Raw genomic sequence first — 22,410 nt, forward strand, 5'->3', positions numbered from 1 at the left:
TAATTTTTCGGGTAACTCCTCTTTTAACCATTTCTCCAACCTTGATTTTAACTCTGGGTGAAAGTGATGTGCAGACTTATTCGAAGCATTATTCCGCTACAACCCCGAAAAAAGAAAACCAAGGCAAAATTTATATGTGCTATAGGTTAGACTTGGTGTCATTGCCTACGCTATGCTTTTATCCTAATTGGATAATGAGCTTTTGTTCTTGTTGAACACTCATTTCTTAAATTAAGATAGAGATAGAAGGTCTACGAATACATTTTGTATTCCCATCAAACAAATAAGTTTGATACATGCTATGATTTATGAATATACACATTTTTGAATAGTATTATATACAATATATATATATATATATATATATATATATATATATATATATATATATATACTAGCTGACCCGGTGAACTTCGTATCACCTACAAAAATTTTTTTTTTTACAAATTTTGATTTGTGATTTTTAACCTCTAAACTCTAATTTATTTTTGTCAACAATTAACACTGGTCGTATTGTAGACGGTTAAGTTGGTATTGAGTTATTAAATGAAACTTGTTGGTCATTTTAATATGTTTTATGTGTTTTATTTATATAATAAATGTATAACAAATTATAGAGCCTTTGGCGCGTAACCAAACGATCCGGGTTCGATTCCCGGTCTGGGCTGTCTGAATTACTTTTTCAGTTACCGAAAATTCCTACTGAGTAAAGGTCCTCCCCTTCCCCCTTTATCTTTTATTTCCCCCAGTTCCCAAAAATTTGTCTTTAATGACAAATTTAGCTATTATATATGGCTTTTTATATATATATATATATATATATATATATATATATATATATATATATATATATATATATATATATATATATATAAAGATACCCAAGGTATACTTGTACGTATCTTCCTGCATATTGGACAATTTTGTATACTCTTGCAACCTTGAGGCTCAAGCGTAACAATAGCGATTTCGATACAAAATTAACAATTTTTTATTTTTTAAGCTGAAATTTTTTTCAATTTAATTTAAATTAAATTGATTTAATTTATTTCAAATCATTTCCTATTTTTCCAATGTTAACATAGGAATTTTCCCAATGTTAACATAAGAATTTTTCCAATGTTAACATCGGAATTTCTCCAATGGTAACATGGGAATTTTTTCTTTATTAACATGATAAAAATATCTATGTGAAATAGGAAAAATTCATTTATCACTGAAATTTATGTAATTTAATTAAATAATTATAAATTTACATAACACATTTCTCATTCAAGCGATGTTAGATAATTTAAAAGTAAAACAGTGATATGCAGTCGGTTTGTGATGAAAAAATTCGAGGAAATTTTTTTCAAATTTTGCTTTACATTTCAAAAAAATTAAAAATCCAGCAGATTATGGACGATGTGGCTTAATGTATATGGGGCATTACACGCCAAATCGACCACTTTTGACCCTGATCCTTTTTGATTTGGCTGAAAGGCTTTCCTCCTTTTCTACCTCATCAAAAACGTCTTTCATTATTTTTTTCCAATTTTTTTACCCAACAAAAAAAAAGTTATGAATTTTTCAACTCAACCGCTTTTTTATTTTTAAATTGCCATAACTTTTTTAAAAATTGACTTATCGGGACGTTTTGTTTTTCAAATTTTTTTTAACTTCCCGCTAAGAAAATCTCATTTTTTAGTCCCGCTAAGAAAAACTCAGATTTTCAAAAGTCGGGAAGTTATTCTTTTCACCCCGTTTTGCAAAAATCGAGTTTTCATCAGATCTCGACGTTTGAAGGTCACAGGAAGCTTCCCTGACTACTCCCGCGATGGGGGAGAGAGAGAGAGAGAGAGAGAGAGAGAGAGAGAGAGAGAGAGAGAGAGAGAGAGAGAGAGAGAGAGAGAGAGATTGATTGATTGATTTTTTTGATTGATTAATAATTTATTAATGCCAAGGCACAGGCCAAATGGCAATATTAAATACAAAAATATTACATAAGATATTGCAATATAAGTAACAGTAAGTACAAAACTTAGTCTACTGAAAAATTTGAGATATAAAATAATATAAATGATTCAACCAATAACTCTGTTACAATAGCTTCAGATAACCTTTTAACTACAAAGTTCTTCAAAGTCTTTCATAGTCTTTAATAAATCTTTTAGTTTAGTTAATTAGTTTAGTTTTTTATTTAGTTATCTAAAGTTAATAAATGATCAAAAACTCTGTTCTTAAACACTTCTAAGCTACTTGAATTTACTATCTCATCAGGTAGTTCTTCCCACAGTCTTATCACAGTGACTAGAAAAGATTTCTCAAAATATGTAGTGACATAATTTGGTAATTTAAATGACGTATGTTTTTTCGCCGCTAGCCTATTAGAACGCCTAACATCAGTCTCTTCAATAAATAGATCACGCAAGTACCCTGGTTTACCAACATTAAGCAATTTGTCCCAAGACAGACCCCTGAGGGACTCCTGAAGAAGTTATCAAAAACCTTATTGGAGTACCCAGCTCATTTAATAGAGATTGTGATCTATTGGACAAATAAGAGAAGAACCAAGATATTACTTCCATCGAAAATCCAAGTTCAAAGAGAGCAACAAATATGGCAGCTGGATCAAGATAGTCAAAAGCTTTACTAAGGTCAAATAATACTAATAAAGTCAGTTGATTTTTATCCATTGCCTGCCTCAAATCATCAGTGAGCTTTAATAGCGCCGTCTGCGTACTATGGTGTTTCCTAAACCCAGACTGAAAGTTATCCAGTAAATTATTATCCTCCAGATAAGTCACTACTTGATTAGAAATTATTCTTTCAAATACTTTCGCCAGGTGAGATAGATTTGCTACTGGTCGCGTATCTGAGGGAGATCTTGGTGGTGTCACTTTGTTTATAGGTATGATATAAATCAATTTCCAAACATCAGGGAAAATGCAAGTGTCAAGAGATGTATTGAACAAAGCTGTTAAGTAGAGTGAAATTTGTGGAAAGTGATCTCTTAGCCATCTCAGATCCAGCCCATCAGGACTTTTCCCTTTTGATTTTGAAAGAGTCAGATGAAGTGCCTTAGTTACATCGACAATATCAATTTTGGACCACTTGAAAGAGCAATTTACTTGAGATTTGCTGTTTACTGGTAGTGAATTTAGAACATCAACGCTGCAAGGTGAGTGCTTTCTAACTATATTGGCGTAATATTCATCTAGTTCAAGTGGATCAAAGTAATTTAACGGTGACGAGGACCTTGACTTAACCAACCCGAGATGCTTTAATTTGCTCCAAACTGCAGAACCATATGGTAGATATGAAAGAGATGTTTTTAAGTATTGTTCACGAGCAAGATTTAACTCAACTTTCAAATCTTTCCTCCTAAGTTTAAAGAGAGAAAGTAAATTTTGATCTCGCTTTCGCTTAGCCCGCTTGTAAATTTTGTCACGTTCCTTGCACTTAGCTTTCAACTCAGCTGTAAACCAAGGATTACTGTTTCGAGTGGCCGTCCTTGTTTGTTCTGGTGCATGAAGATCCAAGGAAAATAGGACCTTATTTTTAAATATAGCTAATAATTCATTAGAATCCAAATTTTCTAGAAAATGATCTTCAACTCTTAAAGACCTCATCAATAAGTTTGATAGAGCTTCATGATCACAGCCTCTGAAGTTTCTGAAAGTAATTGTTTTCGAGGAAGTTTTTACGTTATCTAGTTTATATTGGCACAGTAAGTAGTCATGACCATCAATGAATGGGACATCAGATTTTTCGAAAGAAGCTAATTTAGCTTTACTGTCCAATAAAATCACATCTAACCAAGAATCACAATTATTTTTATGAAAAGTAGCTCCATAGGGAACACAATACAGTGACGCCTCCGTTATAAAATCTTTCAAGTGATTTGCGACATAAGTGTCCTCTAATAAGTTACAATTTAGGTCACCAGCAATTACAATGTTATTAAAATTTGGGGAAAGTTTTGTATATAAATCGAAAAATTCATAAAGAAAAAGTCCTTTCGGTCTTCTATAGATACATGATAACAAGAGATGAGATCCAGTGGTTAGAGTGACATCAGCTATAATGAACTCCGGTTGATTTAAATGATCAGACGTTGAAATATGTAGAACCTTGACTTTAAAAGACTTGTGAACAAGGCAAGCAACACCTCCACCTAGCACAAAACGACCAGTATCAGCATGTTTTAAAATTCGATCCCTCCGAATCAGAGTGTAATTATCCAAAGATAAGATACTGTTATCAAGCGAAGGTTTTAACCAAGTTTCAACTAGAATAATTATATCAGGTGCAGTTTCATTTACCAGCTCTAGAAACTGAGCTGTGTGACCTACATAGCTATTTATATTTTTAGACTAAGGATATTTATTGATGATGAAATTTTACTAGTAGAGTCATTAGTTGAATCAGAAAATTGTTAATCTAATTTATTCAAATCTTGAACCGAGTTAATAATAAGTTTATCTGAATGATCATCTCTCTTCGCGAATATTTGTCCATTTCGAACCCATACATACTTAAACTTCACAGCTTTTGCCTTCTCTTTGGTTTTCAGTAAGAGTTTATGCGTTTCTGGAGGTAGAAATTCATTAACATAGATGTTTCCACCGTAACTACCATCAACAATACCAGAGAAGATTTTTTTTGCTTGAAGGGTTCCCGATTTGCGCTTTGTCTCAATAATAAAGTCTCTTATTTGAGACGACTTCAGACAAACTAAAATTGAATGCAAGATCTGCCCATTTTTATTCTTAGTACTGCCCGAGCTTTGCCTAGTTTTGTTTTCAAATTTACGTGCACTCAAGACATCATTTGACAAGCTCTGAAGGTTTAAGTTAGTAAGAACAGATGTGGAAATTTCACCCGGGGACAGTTTATCAATCACTTCGCTAGGTATTCCAGTAATAACCAACTCAGATGTATTGCTAATTGACTGTAGCATTACTGGCGCAGTTACTGTACTATTTTCCGGAGTTGATTTCTCAAGTACTGACAATCTCTCGTTCATTAATATATTATTGTTAGCAACCTTTGCGCTAAGAGCCTTAAATCCTTCGTTGAGATCAGAAATAGATTTAGCATTGATTTGAGCATTGGCAGTGACCTCCAATAACTGGTCAGTGGTTTTTTTCTGATCATTTTTCAGTTCTGAAATTTGAGAACTGAGATTATCAAGTTGTTGCTTAGTTGAAAGCTCAGAAGCCAGAAACTTCTCCATTAGGGCTGTCATCTTCTCATCAAGAGATTTTTCCGACCAATCAAGAGAGAGAGAGAGAGAGAGAGAGAGAGAGAGAGAGATTTCGTTTTATTATGCCAAGGCAGATGCCAGATGGCAAAATTTCAAGTACAATAGTAAAATATATATTTTTACATAATCAAAGAGTTATTAGAGCAAGTACATAATGTAACAATTTCATACTTATTTTATAAATTTAATCTAATTCATAATTTCAAACTAATTTTAAACTAATTCTAAACTAAAAATTCAACTCATAAAAATGTTAATATTCAAGAAGATAATTTACCACACTTCACAATATAATAGTCTATTTAATTATTAAATAAAGACAGCCACCAAAAGTGTAATTGCACTATATTAATTGTCTAAGTTCAGTAAATAGTCAAAAACTTTGTTTTTGAATACTTCATTGCTACTCGAATTTATAATTTCATCAGGCAATTCTTCCCACAGACGAATCGCAGAGACTAGAAAGGAATTCTCCATATAGGTGGTAGCAAAATGAGGTAGCTTGAAGGTAGAATGTTTTTTGGCTGCAAGCCTATTAGAGCGTCTAACATCAGTGTCTTCTGTGAATTGATCTCGTAAATACTTGGGTTTTTCAACTTGGAGTAACTTGTAGAAATAACAGCTCATGTAGTATATTCGGCGATACTTCACAGACCACCATCCCAATTCGCGTCTGAAAGGTGAAATGTGCTCATCTTTTTGAGATTAAAAATAAATCTGATAGAGCAGTTGATTGCACGTTGTAGTTTTAAATTGTTATCAGAAGTTGAGTCGACCAATACAACGGAACAATAGTCAACGAGTGGTAGAATGGTTGCCGATACTAGTAATTTCCTTATAGGAGTTGAAAAGATATTTTTCCTAACTTTGAGGCAATGCAGAGCCGAGTTCATTTTACTAACTATTTGAGTGACGTGGTAGTTCCATGACAAATTTCTGCTTAGCTGAATGCCTAAGCACTTCGTACAATTAACGTAGGGTATTATGACACCATTTATTACTATTGGTGGTAGATCCAAGTCCTCAAGCTTTTTCAACTTACTATTTGAACCCAAGATCATAGCCTTTGTTTTAGCTAGGTTGATTTCCAATCCATGGTCTCTTGCCCAATCAGCGACTGATTGTGCATCCAAGTTGACCCTCCAGATAGCATCATGTAGCTGATAGAAAAAGAAGTGAGAGTATATATATTTGTCATCAGCAAACAATCCATGTTTGCAATATACCAGTCGCTGAGCCACAGAATTCATGACTATTAGAAATAGGATTGGACCCAGAACAGATCCCTGCGGAACACCAGATGACGTTTTGAGTAGTTGAATTGGAGTCCCAAGATCGTTTAATATTGACTGAGATCGATCCGACAAGTAAGAGAAGAACCAATTTATTGTTTCCATAGAGCAACCAAGCTCAAATAGCGCAATCAGTATACTTTTGGAATCTACATAGTCAAAAGCTTTGCTCAAGTCGAACAATACTAATACAGTAAGTTTGCTGTTGTCCATTGCTTGTCGAATATCATCAGTGAGTTTCAATAACGCTGTTTGCGTGCTGTGGTGTTTGTAAATCCAGACTGAAAAGGATCCAAAAGTTCATTATCTTCCAGATATGATGTCACCTGATTTGCAATAATTCTTTCGAAGGCTTTAGCCAAGTGCGACAAATTTGCAACCGGTCGAGTGTCTGATGGAGATCTAGGTGGTGTGATCTTGTTTAAGGGTATTATGTAGACGATCTTCCAAATATCAGGAAAAATACCGGTGTCAAGAGATCTGTTAAATAAAGCTGTGAGAAAGACTGAGATTTGCGGAAGATGATCTCTCAACCATCTCAGATCAAGACCATCAGGGCTCTTCCCTTTTGATTTAGATAGAGTGAGATGCAATGCTTTGGTAACATCAACTATATCAATCTTTGTCCAATGAAATGAGCAATCAACCTTCTTTGTATGGTCGATAGGTAAATTATCTATGAAATTTACATCACTCGGTTGATGTTTCCTAACTATGTTTGCATAATACTCATTTAATTCACAAGCATCGAAGAAATTAAGCGGTGACGAGGGATTAGATTTGATTAAACCAAGGTGCTTGAGTTTACTCCAAACAGTTGAACCATACAGCAGATTGGAAAGAACAGTTTTGAGGTATTCTTCACGAGCATGATTCAACTGGATTTTTAATTCCTTTCTTTTTAATCTGAAGAGAGCAATCAAGTTTGGATCCTTACATCTTTTTGCTTTTTTGTAGATTTCATCACGTTCTTTACACTTAGCCTTCAGCTCTCTAGTAAACCAAGGATTACTACGACGAGAGACCTTACTTGTAAGTAAGGGTGCATGCAAATCTAAAGATGACAGAATTTCAGTTTTAAAAATAGACAGTAAAATATTTGGATCAGAATTTTCAAGCACAGAATTTTCAACTTTTAAAGAATTCATTAGCGAAGTCGATAGGGCTTGATAATCGCATGATCTTAGGTTTCTGTAAGTTATAATCTTTGGTGCAGGCTTTGGGTTATTCAGATCATACTGACAGAATAAGTAATCATGACCATCAATATATGGAGAATCAGATTTCACATAGGAGACTAGTTTAGAAGCACTATCCAGTAAAATTACATTAGCCAGGAATCACAATTATTTTTATGGAATGTAGCTCCATAGGGTACACAATACAACGATGCCTCAGTTATAAAGTCTTTCAGATGATTTGCAGTGTAAGTATATTCTAACAAGTTACAATTTAAATCTCCAGCTATAATGATATTGTTGAAATTCGGTGCTAATTTATAAAAGATATCAAAAAACTCAGTAAGAAAGAGTCCTTTCGGTCTGCGATATATACATGACAATAATAGTTGTGATCCAGTGATTAAGGTAATATTAACTATCAAGAATTCTGGTTGGTTTAGGTAATCTGATGTTGAGATATATAATACTTTGACCTTGAGTGATTTGTGTACTAGACAAGCAACTCCTCCTCCTTTTATATAACAATCAGTATCTGGGTGTTTTAATACTCGGTCTCGGCGTATAACAGTATAATCTTCTAATGAACAAATACTATTATCCAGTGAAGGTTTTAACCAGGTTTCAACAAGGATTATGATGTCTGGTTTTTTTTTGACTTACGAGATCCAATAATTGAGCAGTGTGACCCACAATACTGTTTATATTTAGGCTAAGTATATTGAGAGGTAGAGAACTTCCCTGTAATGAGCTGTTTTTATGAATTGAATTTGAGATTTGTCAATCGATTTTAAGAGAGAGAGAGAGAGAGAGAGAGAGAGTGTGTGTGTGTGTGTGTGACCCGCTTATAACTTTCGAACGACTGAATCGATCGGAATGAACTAAATGGCGTTCTAAAGAGTTCCCCCAAACTTAGATTTCCTGAGAATTTGAACCGATTCGGACCGATAGATTGCAAGAAATCTTAAAAAATAAGAAAAAAATCATTTTTGAAAGTGGTTTTATTGGATTATCATTTAAACGGCTCTATCGATCAACTTCAAAAACTAATCCGCTCTTAAACTTGAAAAACCACGCCGATCGCCGCCAATCCGGTCAAAATCGGTTTATTCGTTCGAGAGATATCGTGAACGAAAGAAAATCGAAAAAAGTGTTTTTTTGACATAACTTCGTCATTTCTTCTCGGATCATTTTTGATATTATAGAATAATTTTAGAGCTTAAAAAATCGCGTCGATCACCGCCAAAAACGGGGAAATCGGTTGATTGGTTCGAGAGATATCATGAACAAAAAAAACCAAAAAAAGTGTTTTTTTTTAATTATTCCAAATTTCCTAGTTTTATCAATTCAAACTGGAAGATTCATTATGAAACTAAAGAAAATGGCGTCAAATTCTGCCAACTGCGTGAAAATCGGTTGATTTATTAAAAAGTTAGTGTGGTTTAAAAATTTAAAGAATATTGTTCTATGATACTTCTATCAGACTTTTAAGCTCGAAGAGCTCAAAATAACACACAAATTGTATTTTTGAGCTCGAAGAGCTCAAAAATATCATTAGTGCAGTTTTATGCACCTAGGCATGGAATTAGCGGGAAGTTGCACGGATGGCCTTCAGGGTCTACCGTATTCCTAATTTTTTATTAAATGTTCATTTGGGAAAAAATAGAAAAAATTTATTCAAACCTATCTTCATCGTTATTATCTGATTGAGTGTCATCTTCGGTAATAAGATTGTTAAAGAATATTTTCTTTCTTAGCTAAACTAAATGTCTTCATTAGTTTCAGAATTATTGCATTTTTGAAACATCATAATCATGTATATTAAACCATTTGATGAAACCGTTTTAACCATCAAACTCAGACTATCGGAGAATTATTTATTTCAATGGCCACCATTTATTAAGCAATAAATAAAAAAACAATTGTTTTTCAATTTTCTTTATTTTGAATCCCCCTTATACATTGAGCCACACCGTCCACAATCTGCTGGATTTTTAATTTATTTTAAATCCCTAGCGGTTTCACCGCTACGATTATAGTATGGCCAATTCACAGTTAAACAGCAGTCACATTAGTCTATATGAAGTGATTTGACGGTCTTTATCAGGTATCATTGTGAATAATTTTGACTGTTGACTTATCGACTGAAGATCCGAGAAATACCTTTTTTTGTGGATGAACTCACGGTGATCTTACCGACATTTGACCATTAATTCACCCGCATGCGAACTAGCATAAAACTAGCTCATTACGGTCGATTCAGCGTCTCATTATAGGAATCCGATGTAACAAAATAAGTGCATTCATCCAGAATAATTGGTATTAAGCTCGTAAAATGTTCGCGTATATGATAAACTCGGTAGTCTGGCTTGAGAACGGAACTTGGCGCCAGATTCTATCGAATTTATTGATATTGAAAAAAAAAATCAGTGTAAAATCACATCGCCCAAACCGGGAATCGAACTCGGATCATCTGATCGAAAGTCAAGAGATTTTCCTGTAATGCTATACCAAACGTGAATTAAAAATGTCTTTGAATCACGATCTATGTATTTTACGGATACTTGAGTTGTTTTGATAATTATTTCTATTTCACGAACTCTAAACAATAACTCATTTTCCGAATTTGTCACCCAAACTGAATGCATTAAATTTTATAAACTATAAAGAAATCTTTCTTTAATTTCATGAGTCCATGTTAAATTTAAGATTTCATGAAAAAAGAAATTTCGAAATTGTACAAAAATTTATAAAAAGTGTTTTTTTGGATAACGTCAAAAATTCTAGTGACTGAATTTTTTTTCAAACTATTTTTTATTAACTATTTATTTGTATTTTATTGGCCTTATATATTATTTTATGGAATTTTTTTATAATTACAAATCAAACTTATATTCACTCAGCCGTTTATAAAATTTTTACTTTACCGTCATTATCTTCTTTACTGCTATTTGACCTTAAATTCACCCACAGATTACCGTGGATTCACCACCGAAATACTCTTTATTCACCGAATTTTTACCAGTCATTCACTGTTGTATTTATGTCTGAAAACAATCAAAGGATCGGGAAGTCATGGCTATCGAATAAAAAAAAAATGGAGAAAATTTTGTACAATGTTTACTTTATGAACCATGCAATTACCGTTAGAATAATTCACAACTTGACTTATTTTTCACCGTCGAACGACGGTTGTTTGACCATCAATAGACTTTCTTTCATCGGTAAAGTGAATTTACGGTGAATTCACCGTCGTTTGACCGTAGTTTGACCGTCACCACGAATCCACTAGGGATGTAAAGCAAAATTAGAAAAAAATTCCCTTGAATTTTTTCATCACAAACCAACTATATATCACTGTTAAACTTTTAATTTATCTGACATTGCTTGAATAAGAAAAGTGTTATGTAAATTTGTAATTACCAGCTGTTACCCGCCCGCTCCGCTGGGCACTTAGAATTGTATTTAGAATTGAATAAAATTGTATTTTTAACTCTAGACTTGAAATTTAATTGGAGTATCGTTTTTACTTGCACAGATTCTAAATTTCATCCGATTGACCTGTACCTTTTATTCATGTGATTATTCTAGCTGATATTTATTGTAACAATGTGCAATCTCTATAACATCCCCGTGGCTATCTTCCAAAAATGAATAATAATTGACATGAAGAAAAAAATATTTAAATCAGTTGACCTCGAAGGCCATCCCTGTAATTTCCTGTTTCTCTTAAGATTCTATTAAATTTTATAGCTGTAGGAACTGTATTTGAAGAATATGAATTTTTTGACGATTATCACTCCCTCACTCCTATGTTGGGAAGAATTTCGTAAGATCCTATTCGAGATAATTTCTACATTATAAATAAAAGTTTCCAACAAAACTTCGAGTCCATAGAAACTATTATTTTAAAATGAGAGATATTCATTGTAAACGCCTCCGGAATCTCTTTTGGGGTTAGAATTTGAAAAAATCCATTCTCAGCTGAACTTGACATTATCCACAAAGATTCCAACTAAATTTTGAGACTGAAAAAGTTACAGTTTGGAAATTAAAATTTTAGATATTAACACACTTACCCCCGCAATGCCTATCGTAAGTAGAATTTTTTGAAATCTATTTTGAGATGATCTCCTCGTGAATAATAAAAGATTCCTACCAAATTTACAGTTTTAAAAGCTACATTTTAGAAATTATGATTTTTTATTGTTTACACACCCCCGCGATCCTTATTAGGGGTGGTTCGACGTAAAATCTGCTCTTAGATCATTTCTGTATCACATACAGAAAAGAGAAAACTTTCACCAAATTTGGCCACAATAGGAGTTATAGTTTGGAAATTTTAATAGTTAACACCCACCCCCGTAAACCCCGCTGTAAGGTGAGCTATCGTAAAATTCGTTTGTATATTATTTCTACATTTCTCACAAGAAATTCCAACCCAATTTGGAGCTTATAGAGCTACAGTTTAAAATCGAGAATTTTCCATTGTTAACGCTCCCGCAATCTTTTTCGAGGTGAGATATCGTAAAATTCGTTTATGAATTATTTCTACATCACATTTAGAAGATATCTACTAAATTGGGAGTATGTAACACCTATAGCTTAGATATTTAAAATTTTCATTGCTAACACCCATCCCCGCAATTCATATTGGAAGTAGTTTGTCATAAAATCCGCTCTTAGATCATTTCTACCTCACATATAGCAGATTCTTACTAAATTTTGAGCATATAAGAGCTACACCTCAGAAATTAAAAATTGTCATTGTTAACATCCTCCCCCGCAAGTCCCTGTGGCGTAAGCTATCATAAAATTTGTTCGTAAATTATTTTTACATCACTTAAACAAGATTCCTACTAAATTTGAAGTCGATAGGAGCTATAGCTTGAAAATTAAATATTTTCATTGTTAATATCCACCCCCGCAACCCCCTGTGGGGGTGAGATATCGTAAAATTCGTTCATAGATTATTTCTACATCTCTTACAGAAGATTCCTACCAAATTTGAAGTCGATAGGAGCTGTAGTTTGAAAACGGGAATTTTTCATTGTGAACGCCCCCGCACCCCCCCGCCCTTGTGGGTGGAATTTCTTAAAATCCGTTATTATATATATATATATATATATATATATATATATATATATATATATATATATATATATATATATATATACTAGTCACAAAAATTAAGGGATATAAAAAAATTCCAAATTTTTTGGTGATTTTCAGCGAGCTGTAACTCCGAGGAAAATGATCGCACAGAAAAAAAAAAAAAGCAAATTGTAGCTCCAAGTGTCTAGTTTTTAGATATGACCATGAAAATTTTTTGTCATCGTCAGGTCTGAAGAAATCCTAAGAAAACTACTGAAAAAAATTTTTCGAAATTTTTTTCGTCTTAAAAAGGTCTACGGGCTTCAAAAAATTTTTTCGATTGTTTCGTTCAAAAACTCTTTTAGTAAATTTAATACCCTTTAATTTGACGTAATCAAAAAGCCTGTACGATAATTTGCCGCGGAGTTATCGTCAATCAAAGCAAAAAGTTTTTTTGACTTTGGAAATCAATAACTCTGGAAATAATGACCGTATAGGAAATCGAAGGAGGGTTTTGAAAACTACACAATATTCTCTATAAGAAAACGTAAACCGCTTTTGAAGAAAAAATTTTTTTGAATTGAAAACTTGGACTGAAAAAAGACAAAAATTCGCATAATTAAGGATATTTGGATAACTTGGTATAACTTTGGATAAAATGGATGAACGAAGGATATCGTTGGTAATTTTTAACTTCAAAGTGTCCCCTAAAATCCCTAAGAAATTCAAAGCGCTGCGATTTTTTGTTCATAGTGCCCAGAAGCTTCAAATTCTGTGTTTTCGCAAAAATCACCATTATGAGCAATTTTGTGATTTTTATTCATTTTTCCATTGAAAAAAATTTTTTTTTCAAAATTCTTTATTTTTCGATCAAAGAGATTGATTTTTCAAGAAATTTGAAAAAAAAATTTCAATTTTTTCGAAAATTTTTTCGAAATTTTCTCAATTTTTTTCGACTGTTGTTTTACCGCCGGCATTAGCGTTACCCAAAGCGTACCACGTGGAGGTTGCTCGGTCGGATTTACGCTTCTCACACACACACACGCGCGTGTGTGTGTGTGTGTGTGTGTGTGTGTGTGTGTGTGTGTGTGTGTGTGTGTGTGTGTGTGTGTGTGTGTGTGTGTGAGTGAGTGAGTGTGTGTGTGTCTTTGTCTGCGTGTTTGTCTGTTTGCAGCTGCCGAATGACCTCTGTACGCACGGCAGTAACTGCTCAGTACCGTGTATTGCCACCTCTGTTCCGAATCACAGCTCGTAAACGCTCTTGCATGTTGATGCATCGTCGAATATCACGTTGCGAAATTCCTTGCCAACAACGTAACAACGCTTGAGTCAACTGATGAAGATTGTGCAGTTGCGGATAGTCTCGCCGCAATCGACGCCCAAGCATGTCCCAAACATGCTCAATTGGGTTCAAATCAGGACTCATCGCTGGATGATTAAGCGTTGTTACGTTGTTGGCGCGGAGAAAAGTTCGCGTACGAACTGCAGTGTGAGGACGAGCATTATCCTGCATCAAAATGAACCGTCTTGCCCCCATGCGTGTGCGCATAGGCAGGACGTGTGGCTCCAGAATTTCGTCGACGTACCTATCGGCAGTCAACGTCCCACGAACGATGACCAACGGGGTTCTGGTATTGAAGGACACGCCTGCCCACACCATGACTGATCCACCATTGAAAGCTGTAACTGGTCTCGTAAAACCATCCCGATCTCGTTCTCCACGACGGCGCCAAACGAGAGATCGTCTATCGCTGCCATGAAGACAAAATCGAGATTCGTCAGTCCATAATACACTGGTCCACTGTCTACGACCCCAATGGTGATGATCATGAGCATAGGCCAATCGGGCTCGGCGATGTCGTGGAGTGAGCATAGGCACGCGATTTGCGCGTCTAGCGCGTAGTCCTTGCTCTCGAAAGCGATTTCGAACCGTCGATGCCGATATGTGTTGTTGGGGAGGACGTTGTCGACGATTGCGAAATTGATGAGCGATCGTGTGGGCATGCGCAGTAGGGTTTCGACGAGCTTCTCGAATGATAGCTCGATCATCACGCTCGGTAGTGATTCGTAGTCTACCTTGACCCGGACGACGATCGTAACTTTGAGTCGCGTTAAATCGGGCATAGGCCCGACTGATAACGGACTGGCTCACTCCCATAGAAGCTGCTACTTCCACCTGACTGTAGCCCTCTTGAAGGAGGGTAACAATGCAAGCCACATCTGTGGCAGCTAAATGTCGACGAGGCATATCAAAAGGTGCTTATCAAAGAAAAGCTTACATAAAATTCACGTAAGGAATTTAGGCTAAAAAGAAAACGTAAAATTCAAGTTTTGTGTGAGGAAAAGCCGAACTCCGCGGGGGTATATCAATTTGTTTTTATTGAATTTTTAAAATGAGATTTAAAACTAAGGCACTTGTAGCGGACAGAAAAAATTGAGTTAATTTTTTTGACAATAGTGAAGCATTCTGAAGACGATAAAAAAAAATTAAAAAAAAATTTTTGATAAAAAAATTTCGAAAAAATTTTCGAAAAAATTGAAAATTTTTTTTTTTTTTTTTTTCAAATTTCTTGAAAAATCAATCTCTTTGATCGAAAAATAAAGAATTTTGAAAAAAATTTTTTTCAATGGAAAAATGAATAAAAATCACAAAATTGCTCATAATGGTGATTTTTGCGAAAACACAGAATTTGAAGCTTCTGGGCACTATGAACAAAAAATCGCAGCGCTTTGAATTTCTTAGGGATTTTAGGGGACACTTTGAAGTTAAAAATTACCAACGATATCCTTCGTTCATCCATTTTATCCAAAGTTATACCAAGTTATCCAAATATCCTTAATTATGCGAATTTTTGTCTTTTTTCAGTCCGAGTTTTCAATTCAAAAAAATTTTTTTCTTCAAAAGCGGTTTACGTTTTCTTATAGAAAATATTGTGTAGTTTTCAAAACCCTCCTTCGATTTCCTATACGGTCATTATTTCCAGAGTTATTGATTTCCAAAGTCAAAAAAACTTTTTGCTTTGATTGACGATAACTCCGCGGCAAATTATCGTACAGGCTTTTTGATTACGTCAAATTAAAGGGTATTAAATTTACTAAAAGAGCTTTTGAACGAAACAATCGAAAAATTTTTTTGAAGCCCGTAGACCTTTTTAAGACGAAAAAAATTTCGAAAAATTTTTTTCAGTAGTTTTCTTAGGATTTCTCCAGACCTGACGATAACAAAAAATTTTCATGGTCATATCTAAAAACTAGACACTTGGAGCTACAATTTGCTTTTTTTTTTTTTCTGTGCGATCATTTTCCTCGGAGTTACAGCTCGCTGAAAATCACCAAAAAATTTGGAATTTTTTTTATATCCCTTAATTTTTGTGACTAGTGTATATTAGGGTGGTCCTTATTTTGGGTTTTTGGAAATTTTTTTTCACGATAGTTCAAAATCGGTTCAAAATCTATAAAAAAAAAATCATGTCAAGTTATAGCTCTTAATTTTAATATTAACCCGCGCCCCCCGACAGTCAAAGTTTTAAAGGAAAATAACATGGGAAAAGTTATATTTTTACTTTGGAATTTTTTACGTCATAAACTAACCAACAAATCACATCAAAAAATATTTTTTCTAATGCAAAATTTAACGGTCTACAAAAAAGGTCTCTTATCATTTTTTGATAATTTTAACGGTTTTGAAGTTATTCGAGGTCTAAATTGAAACTATAATCTTTTTCATAGTTTTTTCTGGTCATTTAATAATTCAACAATCATAGACGGGTTATTATTCATATTAGATTACTTTTTTACTTATGCATATAATTTTGAACTATAATTTACGTGAAAAGTATTAATCAATTAAAGAAGTGTATTATTAATATTTTAATGAATCGAAAATGTACAAACATTACCATTTTTATTTTTAATTACAGATACTTTCATGAAATTTTTACATTAGTTTTTTTAAGTGCGTCAGGAAACATTTGACGATGATCTTTAACCAATTGTAACACGTATTGCATTTGTTTTTCATCCTTAGTATAACGATTACAAAAATCTTGCACTAGTTTTACTCCTCTTTCAGCACAGTCATTCACAACCGATAGTTTTTTAGCGAATCGTAATGCAGTTTTATAGTGTTCATTATGAGCCCATTCAGAAGGATGAATCTTTAAAAATTCTGTTTGTAACTCGAATCTATTGAAAAAATTGATCGATTCTGCAGTTACGAAAAAGTCAATATCATTATATAATAATTCAGTTATGCTCTTAGTTTGAAAGCGTTTAACACTACATTTTTCACTAGTATAATCCAAGTCTTCTTCCGGAATATCATCAGTCACAATTGTTTCTTCTTCTTTACGCAGCTTAGCGACAATTTTTAATTTTGTTTCTTGTGAAACTTCCTCATCAAAAATAGCCATGATTGCTAATTCTGGTGATAAATACCACAAGTGATTCATAAATCTACTAATTGCCACAGTAGCAAGATTACTGTTGATTGCCTTAAAGTTGTTGAGTTCTTTTATAAACTGTAGATCATGGTACGGAGCTTTGACACTATTTGACGACGAAAACCAAGCTTTAACATAAACCATTGTCACAAAAACACATATTTGCCGTAGTTTATTATCTTCACCTTTTTTCAATGACAATTGCTCCCGAAGCATGTACATTTTCAATATATAAATAGCTTTTGCCATCCATCGTGCATGGTGACAAGCTCCTGGCTTACGAAAACTAAATTTTTCGGGGATGACACCGATAAAAACTAAAGTAAGCTCTAATATCTCTTTGTAATCATCACGAGGCAGTTGTGATGCAATAGTTTCAGTCGCAAAAGTTCTAATAGATTCAATTTTTTCATTTGTCAAGATATTATCATTTTTCGGATCATCTAAACCTGTTTTGTAACTGAGTTTATTTAAGTTTATTTAAGTCTCCCCATTGCTTTTGGAATCGGATAAAAAGTGGAACATTAGGACCAACAGTATTTGGAAAAACAGCTTCGAAGACATATCTTAGGACTATTTCAAATATATGATGCCTACATGGAAGATACAACAAATCTCTTTCTAACAATTTTTCCAGTAATGCAGCAGCACCATTACGAAGGCCTAAATTTGAAGGAGTAGTGTCACAGCATATTGCTTTTACAGATATGTCGAATCCCCAGTCACATAATGTCTTATGAACTACAGAAGCTTGTGCCATTCCAGTTCCATCTTCACTCGTTGGTACACCTAACATAATTTCTTTACTTTCTGAAGTAATTATTACAGGCAATCGATGAACAGTTTCTGTATTTAACAAATTAGGTAATAATTTTCCATCCCAATGTACAACAATAGATGATAACTTTAAGTCTTGGAAATGTTTTTTTATTTCTATTGATTTTGACTATCGCATAGTAAGCCGACATCGGCGAATAGATGATCGATTGACAATAATGGAATTAATATCCACTTCTAATAATTTTAAATAGATAAGCGACTGACAAACAGCTGTAGTTATAAACACAGCATCTCTGTCGCTTAGTTTACAACGGTCAAAAGTAGCTACAACTCTTTCGTTGAGAATATTGTGAGTTCCTCTTATATTTCTTGATTTAAATTGGCCGGCAGTAGTTGGAATGTATACTTCTCCACTAGAGACTGATTGAACACTTCCTTGGCTTGATAAGAGTTCAACGTTTTTGTCTACAAAAAAGGATAATGATAAGACAAAAAATATCTTCACTATAAAATAATAAAATATCAATGAGTAAGTTGATTATTATAATTTACCAAATAATGATTTTTCTTTTTCACTTTCCAATTTTCGTTTTTCAAAATCCAATTGTTTCTCTAATTTTTTAACACCAATTTCATCGTCATCGTATTTCGTCTTAATATTTGCAATAAAACCAATTCGTTCATCTGATCTCTGATTATTCAAGAATTCTTTGGAATTTTCATCAACCATTTCAAATACATTTGACGGTGCGATGTCAAATAATTTTTTTAATGAACAGGAAAATTCATTTTGTTTTTTCACAGCAACTTCACTCCGATTTCTATGTTTAAGAAGTATGCGCCACTCATCATACAGTTTTTTCAACTTATCTCGACATCTTTGCATATCTTGAACGGGAATTCGAGCTTTCTTCCAAAACACAATAATTTCATCAATCACTGCAGCAACACTATCTGTGATAGTATTATTTAAAATACGTGTATAAAAAAATAACACTTTCAAAGCTTGCAATTTCGATGGTAATTTGTTACCTACGATTTGAACGTCAACATCACCAATCAAAAAAATGTTTTGACGTAAACGTGATAACTCCATATTTAACTGATTACTTAAATATCGGATAAATGAACTCAAAAAATTTATTTTTATTTATATATCAAAAAGGCATCAGTACTAGTAATTGAACGATTTTGATCAAGCTGAGAAATAAATGTAGGTTATGAGTAATCTGAGAATTAATTTTAGTGTTAGAGATTGAAGTAAAATCTAATAGATGGCGGCATGATCGGTTTCTAAAATGTTTTTAACCAGAAATCAAAATTTTAAATTGGAGTTAAATTGGAGTTAAATTGGACAATAGGTCCCGAATTTCTTTTGTATTCAAAAAAAGTTAAAAATCTTTAAAATGTTCGACAGTTCAGGCTAAAAAAATGAATTGGTGTTTCTATTATTCCAAAGTTACAGTTACTTTGAAAATTTTCTAAACAAAAAAATCCAATGAGATTATAAAGAATAACCGGTTCATGATTTATGAACTATTAAATGACCAAAAAAACAGAAAAAACTATGAAAAAGATTATAGTTTCAATTTAGACCTCGAATAACTTTAAAACCGTTAGAATTATCGAAAAATGATAAGAGACCTTTTTGTAGACCGTTAAATTTTGCATTAGAAGAAATATTTTTGATGTGATTTGTTGGTTAGTTTATGACGTAAAAATTCCAAAGTAAAAATATAACTTTTCCCATGTTATTTTCCTTTAAAACTTTGACCGTCGGGGGGCGCGGGTTAATATTAAAATTAAGAGCTATAACTTGGCATGATTTTTTTTTTTATAGATTTTGAACCGATTTTGAACTATCGTGAAAAAAATTTCAAAAACCCAACATAAGGACCACCTAATATATATATATATATATATATATATATATATATATATATATATATATATATATATATATATATATATATATATTTTGTTATCTTAAGCCGATATTTCAAGACCAAATATCGTAGAAAATATAATTTTAAGGATTAAAGAAATACTTATGTTTTATGAATTAAGTGAGTGTTGATGCCGAGTAACGAAGTTTATAGTTTTAGAGTCAAGTTGTGAAAAATATTAAGGTCAAGTCATTTAAGGGTTTTATTGAGTTATTTTGAGTTTTGGGTTTCGAATTTTGAGTTTTGAGTTTTAAGTTCTGGATTTTTAGTTTTGGGTTTTGAGGTTGCAGAGGACGTGGGTAAGTCAGCGTTACCGTGGAGCGGGACAATAAGTCACCCGGTTTCGTGTGACGTTAGACATCAGTCTAACCCTTTGAGACTTCCAGGTGGAATGCCTAAGTCTGGTTGAGATGCCAGCGTTCCGACATAGAGGTACATGACGAAAGCATTTGGGATCAATTTAAGTTTTCGGTAACGTTTCAGCTAGTTTTAATAATTTCTAGCGAATAAAAAATTATCCACTCTTGTTTAATGTTACGTTTACATTTTGAGCTATTGAGTTACGATCCCAGCCGTAGTCAGTTCCTGGAGAGCATCCGCCAAAGGAATATCCGTACTTAGAACCTCAATTGTTGGATTAAAGATCAAAATATTTGGGAATTAATTGTTTATAGAGATTTTAGTTGTGAGTGAGTCACGTTTATCAGTCGAGTTTTGAACTTCGTAGAGGACAGTCGTGTTTGAGAGTTGCCGCTGGTCACTTTAGGTGAACGGACGTGCGTACCGTTTCAGTTCCAGGTTAAGGTTTCACTCTTTTGCATTTTATTTTTGGCTCCATATAAAAATACAGAGTTATAAAGTTGTTAAAAATAAAATAAAGGTTACTCAGCATCGACATTGTTTCTATAAGGTTCTATTATGAGATATTAGATAGCCGATTCTACTGAATACTTTTATATTGTAAATAATTTAAAATACGTTGAAAAATTTATTTGAGAATATTGTTCAAGTTGTTTAGATTCATTTATTTATTTGAGATTATTATTTTAAGATTGATTTATTTTATTTGTTTAATTTTATAAGAGTAAGAGTCTGTAACATGACTATAGCGTTACCTCTTGTTAACGGTAGCGTTCCGATAATTTTGTCGTTGTTATGTTCTAGTTTGTTATTTAAGATAAAGTTTTGGTTAAATAAATAAGGATTTTTGTTGAGCATAAATTTTTGTTGTTGCGAATGAAATCATTGCAATCGTGGATCCACTCTCTACTCGAATCACGCCCTCTCTCCATAAACCAGCACACTGAGCAACCCCGAGGTATCCTATTGTCTTTCCGGTCTTTGGTTATTTGGTCTATATTTTGTTAAGTTTTGTGTTTCCGATTACGTTTAAGTTTATTGGCTTCTTTGATAATTCCTAGCGAATAAAAATTATCTGATTACGTTTTCACTGGTTTGGTAATTCCAGTGATTAAAAATTATCTGGCGCCCTACTTTTATTGAGACCAGAAACCGAAAATCGGAAAGATACCGAAGTATATAATGTAGGATTTTAGGAAGAAGTAAGTTCCCGTATTACCCCAAGCAAATTTCGGCTATATTTTGAAAATTAGGGTCATAAATTAGCGTCTATCGTCAAGGTCTGTAAGCGGGGAATACTGTAACGATCGAACACCTGGATCGACTTCAAAAAAATCTGATTATAATATATATATATATATATATATATATATATATATATATATATATATATATATATATATATATATATATATATCTGCATCTTCTTTTTGCGTCTCTTCTTCTGTGTTCTTCTCGTCATCGGAGCCAACAGAGCTTTCATAGCTACTGCTACTAGATTCCTTAGGCTTCGGCGGTACTTTAGGAACTAGTTTATCAGTTGATAAAGACAAGATGAAATTAAATATATGTATTCTGTTTCTAAATATCGATTAATATTCAGATTCCAATAGTTCTCTATAAATGAAAAGCATTATTTTCTTACCCTTTGGCTTAGATGTTTTCGGTGGTCGGAGTAAATCTGAAATTTTTGCTCTGATGTGGTCTTCGTACGTGTTTCTCTCTGACAACAAATTCGATCCGATTAACTGTTTGTTAGTCTTTAAATAATACTCAAATATATCTGAAAAATATACGTTAGCAATGTTTATATATGCATTTCACTGAATAAAGTATAAACTGCTCTAAATTAGCTTATTAACTTACAGTCTAATACTTCTGTTACTTATCATAATGTGTTAGACATACATAATTTATGATTTTACACAATGTGTTTATTACTTTGTATTAGTATACAAAAACATTCAAAATTAATCATTAAAGAAATTAATCTTTAATGACGGTAGTTTTTTACAATAGGAATAAGATATTTATAGATAGTGATAAAAAGTAAACAAGAATCACAATGAC

At 33.1% G+C, this 22,410-nt stretch overlaps 1 protein-coding gene across 4 annotated transcripts in view; it reads right to left on the minus strand.

Annotated features, from left to right (window-relative positions):
• Positions 1–22,410, minus strand: part of LOC141538161 (uncharacterized) — a 79,867-nt gene that overhangs the window by 32,594 nt on the left and 24,863 nt on the right. For all 4 annotated transcript variants that reach the window (XM_074259512.1, XM_074259514.1, XM_074259513.1 and 1 more), the window contains one exon: positions 21,986–22,123. The gene's annotated coding sequence lies outside the window, so the exon portion shown is untranslated. The remainder of the gene's footprint in view (positions 1–21,985; positions 22,124–22,410) is intronic.

This window comes from Cotesia typhae, unplaced genomic scaffold (genome assembly GCF_013202065.1).
Source record: "Cotesia typhae breed Kobodo isofemale line unplaced genomic scaffold, CoteBio_Ctyphae contig_20, whole genome shotgun sequence".
NCBI lineage: Eukaryota > Metazoa > Arthropoda > Insecta > Hymenoptera > Braconidae > Cotesia > Cotesia typhae.